This window comes from Carlito syrichta, unplaced genomic scaffold (genome assembly GCF_000164805.1).
Source record: "Carlito syrichta isolate Samal-C Ts95f unplaced genomic scaffold, Tarsius_syrichta-2.0.1 Scaffold305880, whole genome shotgun sequence".
NCBI classification, from domain to species: Eukaryota; Metazoa; Chordata; class Mammalia; order Primates; family Tarsiidae; genus Carlito; species Carlito syrichta.
This window is the reverse complement of record NW_007249976.1, coordinates 184289-189916: the sequence shown is the minus strand read 5'-3', so window position 1 is coordinate 189916 and position 5628 is coordinate 184289. Positions and strand designations below refer to the sequence as shown.

The window sequence follows — 5628 nt, the reverse complement described above, 5'->3', positions numbered from 1 at the left end:
CGGCCTCCCGGACCCCTGGCGACGTGGGGCCTTGCACGAGTGCCTGGGAGGCCCCAGGGGCGCTCCCCACTCCCGGACAGCCCCAGGACGCCCATGCCTCTGAGCCAGACTCCGCATCCCTTCCTGGCATCAAAGCGGCCGGCCTGGGGACAGCCCGGAGACGCCCCGAGGGGTCCCTCCCTCCCTGGTCCAGCGGTTGGCGGAGAGCGGGAGGCGCGGGCGCTGGAGGACGGAGACGCGCGCACACGCCACCCGCGCCCCCACGCGCGTCTGCCCGGCCGCCTGGGTGCCGGGACCCCGCGTCGCTCCCGGGGGCGAGCGCGAGGACCCCCTCTGGCGGTGGCGCTGGCACAGGCTCCGGAGGGCAAAAGCGAGCCGCACACAGGAGAGCCGAGTCCCCACAAAGCCCCCTTCGTCCCCACGCACTCACCGGGTGCCCCGTCCTCCCCCCAGGGTTCTTCGGGGCTCCCCAGCTCAGGGCTAATCCGAGGCTCTCGCCGGGCCCCGGGGACTTGCCCTTATCCAGGCCCAGCCGCGCGGCCGAGGGGCCCCGCAGGCGTAGTGGGAGGGGGCGCTCTTACCTCGGAGGGGTCCTCTTGCCCGGCTCGGCCGCGGCGGCCTCAGGCTCAGGAGGACACTGTTTCTTTTCCCTGGGAGCCCGCGGAGTGGGAGGAGAGCGAGCCTGTCCCTCCCCGCTCCCGCTAGTCCCCGCCCCACCCCCGTCCCGTCCTCCCGGCCAGCCAGAGAAGACGCCCTTGTGGGGCTGGAGCCCAAGGTCCCCCACCCACCCTTTTCCACAGCAGCACCTCCCACCCCCAGCCCCAACCCGCCTGCACAGCGCCTGCTTTGTTCATCTCTACAGCTGGGCCCTCCACCAGCACCACCACCAGCACCACCACCCCCTCCTTCCGCGCTCGTCTCCCGACTCCCCTAGACCACCCTCCACCTCTCTGCTTTAACGCGCTTCTCAGTGTTTCGGGCAGCCCCTCACTTCCTCCTTTCTTTTTCCTTAAATGCCTCAGACCTCCGTGGGCTCCAGTGACCTCCCAGTCACAGCCCCTATAACATGCGCTGGTGTCCTCCAGAACGTCTCTTGAGGGTGCCTGTCACCCTTTCCTCTCGAGAACCCTAGCCCAAGCCCACCGGGAGCTGTACACCGGGTTGATAACCCTGCCCATCAGGCCCCACAGACATTCCTAGGGATAGGTACAAGATGGCAAGTGAAAGCACCATGCAAACTCTAAAGCACAGGGGAGCTGAGTGGAATCCCCATGTTGCCCCCGTGGGAGGGGGCCAGGAGGCAAGACTGGGACCCCCAGGCGTATTGGAAGGGGGAGCTCCACCCCTCCCACGGGTTACAGACTGGGAGTTGGAAGGCAGGCTATCCGTTATAGCTGGGCGTGCCATCCTGCGCAGGTTGGATCTCTGTAGGAGCAGGGCTTCCTAAGGAAGAGAAGGCGGCACTAAACGCCTAAAAGCAGCTTAGAAACTGAGCCTGGCTGAAGTCTTTCTCCACATCAACCCCCACCCCGAAATCTAACGCTGACAGCGGATCCTTACCTTGCACAGCCAGCTCTTGCCCCAGGAGACTGGCTGGGGAGGCCCTGGGGAGCCGAACTCAGCTCGACTGGGCCTCTTTTAGCGGCACTGGAGGGACCCCAGAGACTCTTCTTCATTGAAAGGAGGAGCAGAAAGCCTCCAAGACTGGTCTAAATCCCCACTGGGGTGGACAGCAAAAAAATAACTTGTCCTCTCTGGGATAGGCAAGTCCTGTTCTGTTTCAGCGCCCTTAGTTTGTGTCTCTAACCCAGGAACAGCAGGAGGTTGAACTGCAGGAATCTCTGGTCACTCATTGACAGGGCCAGCATTAGCAGGGGACCCCCCCGCTAGCTGGAGGCTGGAGCTGACCACAGCCAAGCAGTGAACAAAAGGGGGGAGGGGAGAGGGCACCCTTTGCTACTACCTGTTACAGCTGATGGAGGTGGAACAGTCACCCCCTAGAGCATGCTGTGGGTACCGGGAAAGGATGTGGGGGTAAGAAAGACTCATTCTTCATCATTCCATACCGTTTGAGGCTCATTAAAGCAGTTCGGCTCTGGCCAGCCTTCCTAAGGCAGATCACAACAGTAACATTCGGACTATTTTGATATGCAAAAAAAAAAGAAACAAGAGAAAAGAAACAAAATCCCATATGCCAGGACCCAGCATTTGAGGGGAGGGGCTCAGCTCAGGGTACCTCAGAGACCTTTCACTTCACTGTTTCACAACCCCAGCTCCTCTTTACCATCTTGGTCAGGAGGAATTTCAGGAATAATCAAGCCTGCCACGGGGTTGAAACAGCACCCAACTTCTCTCACTGTCCACCCAGGGACCGCTGACCCCGTGCTCAATGTGTCCTCTCTCCTGCTGTGTCGGGCCACTATGTTCCCACAGTTAGAGCCCTCAAGGGAATAAAGACCTACCGCCCCCACCCTCCACCCCCACCCTATTCCACATCTGGAGCCCATCAGAAAACTCAGTGCTCTCTCATAGTTACGCAAGAGGTCGAGCAGCTGGGAGCTTAGGAAAGGGGGAGGAAGGGAAGGGAAGAAAGTAGAAAACAGCTTTCCAGTCGTGCTTCAGACTTTCCGAAGTGGAAGCAGGGGGAGAGGGCACAGGCTGGGTGTGGAAGAGTGGATTTTTTAAAAGGCTCTCTGCACTTGGCTATAAATGTCGGGAGTGGATTTCCACATTTGTGCCTTAGCCTTGGCACATTTCCCACTCTGCGCCCCCTATCTAGCCCCAGAAAGAGATGATTATTGTGTATACAGCAAGCAATCCCTGTAGGAACACACCCTCTCTGGAAAACTATCCTTTTCTGGCCTCTTTGGATTCTGAATTCAGGCATTAGTGGAGGTGTAGTAGCCATGCCGCTGCATCAACTTGGGAAAAAGTCCAAAGCTGTCTTCTCAGTTTGTCTTAGAAATTGTACAAGCCACACTTCTACCCAAAGTTAACATGCATTCAAGCTGAGTGGGAAATCTGGGTAGAACAGAAGACTGGTCTTGTGTACCTTCAGTTAAGGACCTTCCTATGAGCTAAAAAGAATAAGCATTAATGTGGGCAAAAGAATGGGAAATAAGACCTATTTCCATTTCTCTCATGACCTTGAATTTGTAATGCCTATTTTTCAGACAGCTCCAGTGCCGGTTTGGTAATCATCACCCAAAGTACACCTAGGGGAGCCTTCCAGAATTGGACCAACCTCTAAATAACCACTTAGCCTTGCCCTGAGATCAGCAGGCCAAAAAAACTTTTTGTTTTGGTAAGGGATGGGAAGAGTAGGCTTCTAAAAAACTGCCTAATAGTTTGACTTCTTGTGAGAGGGAAAACAGCTTGGTTTGGAAACTTGTCTAATTTTCCTAAAGGTTTGCCTCCGTATGCGTCACTAACTTCCTGCAGAAACCAACCTACTTGCAGTTGTCACCCATGCTGGAGCGCAGGGATGCAATCATAGCTCACTGCAGCCTCAAGTTCCAGGCTCAAGTGATCCTCCCGCCTCAGCCTCCCAAGTAGCTGGAACTATAGGTGAACACCACCATGTCAGGTTTATTTATTTAATGTAGAGAAGGGGGTGGGGGAGGCTGGTCTCAAGCAATTCTCCTGCCTCAGCCTCTCTCAAAGTGCCGGGATTACAGGCATGAGCCACTGGGCCTGGACTGTAGCTCTTCTAATAGTAATTTCAAAGAAACTCCAGAGGTGTAAATATAATTTATCAGAGAGGGCAAGAAGGAGGGTGAGAATGACTGTAATAAGACAGATGTGGATAGTAAAGAGGAGTCAATTCTGAGTCTTTGCTTCTTTTTGAGATTCCTCTGAAGACTGCAAGACAGAAACCCTATTCCCAGCTCTCATTGAGACCCATGTTGAGCTCGACACTTGTCTAGCTTAGCAAAGAAAGGCTTTATAAGCAGGTACAGTCATTGCTTCTAATTAGACTTTTATCTCCTTGAGGTTGAGGACTTTTTCTAGTTTTCTCCTATCTCCTTCCAATAAGCCCTGCCAGGTTTGAATTTAAGTAAGAGGCTATTCTGTATCAACCCAAGAAGTCTCTCAGATCCTACCCAGTGTGAGTTTTACATTTGCTCACAATTTAAAACTGAAGGGCAAAGATTCCCGCCAGTGATATATGGGTTGATAGATTTGCTACTGTGACCAAATGAACTGTAGATTTATTTTATTTTGAGTCAGAGTTTCACTCTGTCTGTCATCTAGGCTGGAGTGCAGTGGCACACTCATGGCCACCGCAGCTTCGAGCTACTGGGGCCAGGTGATCATTCCGCCTCAGCTTTCCAAATAACTGGAACCACAGGTACACACCACCATGCCCAGCTAATTTTTTTGATTTATTGTAGAGACAAGGTCTCGCCAAGTTGCCCAGGCTGGTTTTGAATCCCTAGGCTCAGGCAATCCTTTCGCTTCCACTTCCCAAAGTGCTGGGATTACAAACGTGAGTCACCATGCCTGGCTGAATGATAGATTTTAAAGGGAACTTCTGTCCAGGGGAGGTATGTTCCCTACCTCTTCTTCATGGAATTAATTAATTCAGAGAAGGAACCAGAATCCTCCTACATTAAACAGAATGCTCAGTCAGACCTAATTATTTTGCTAGTCTCCCTCACAACAGGCCAACAAAGTCCACTTGGTGCCACAGAGGGACTAGCAGCCAGTTGGGGCGTGGCATGGTATTGGTGCTCATTTCATGAGGTTAAGGTTACAGTCTCAGTGAGCCAAGTCACACTTTAGCATCAGACCAGATACCTTCTACTTTGCTAAAAAATAAAAATAAATTAAAATGTTAGCTTTCACTATTAAAATGGAAACTTTAGCTGGGCTCGGTGGCTCAGCCTGTAATCCTGCGCTTTGGGAGGCTGAGGTGAGTGAATTGCCTGAGCCCGTGGGTTCGAGACCCACCTGACCAACTTGGCGAGACGTCATCTCTACAATAAATCAAAAAAGTAGCCGAGCGTGGTAGCGCGCACCTGTAGTTCCAGCTACTTGGAAGGCGGAAGCAGAAGGATCACTGGAGCCCAGCAGGTCGAGGCTGCTGTGGCTGGGAGCGTGTCACTGCACTCCAGTCTGGGCGACAGATTGAGACTCCAACTCAAAAAAAAAAAAAGGCATAAGAAAGTAATAAGCCTTTTCCGAGGGAATTATCATTTCCCAAGGCTCATCCCTGGGTTATTTGCTTCTCACTCTTGTGGAATGAGGAAGAGAAGGCACTAAGCTATCACCTAACATTAGTCTTTAAGGAGGAAGACCCTAGTTTTTGATTCTACAACTGTTCCTGACAAAATTAGCACTCCAATTCCCCCAAAGTGCCTAAATAGTATCAAATTCAAAAGCTACACTGTTAGAGTGCAAGTGTGTATAAGCGTGTGTGTACGCATGCTCAAATGCAGAAAAATACACAAGGAGGCCCAATACCTACGTGTATTACATGGAGAAAAGGCAATGAATACTCTCAGATAGAGATTACATTCTCTTACAAAAAAAAACAAGTCATTAATTTTTTATCTTAGGTCCCATTACAGCATCCTGAATTAGCAAGCAGTTACCAAAGTGTGAGTCAAGAGTCCAATAAACAAC

The 5628-nt window shown here is 52.3% G+C and overlaps 1 protein-coding gene across 1 annotated transcript in view; it reads right to left on the bottom strand.

The window, feature by feature from the left end:
• PHLDB1 (pleckstrin homology like domain family B member 1) overlaps positions 1-661 on the bottom strand; it is a 53100-nt gene extending 52439 nt beyond the window's left edge. Inside the window, exon 1 of the mRNA XM_021714932.1 lies at positions 582-661. The gene's annotated coding sequence lies outside the window, so the exon portion shown is untranslated. The remainder of the gene's footprint in view (positions 1-581) is intronic.
• Between the last annotated feature and the right edge of the window lie 4967 nt (positions 662-5628).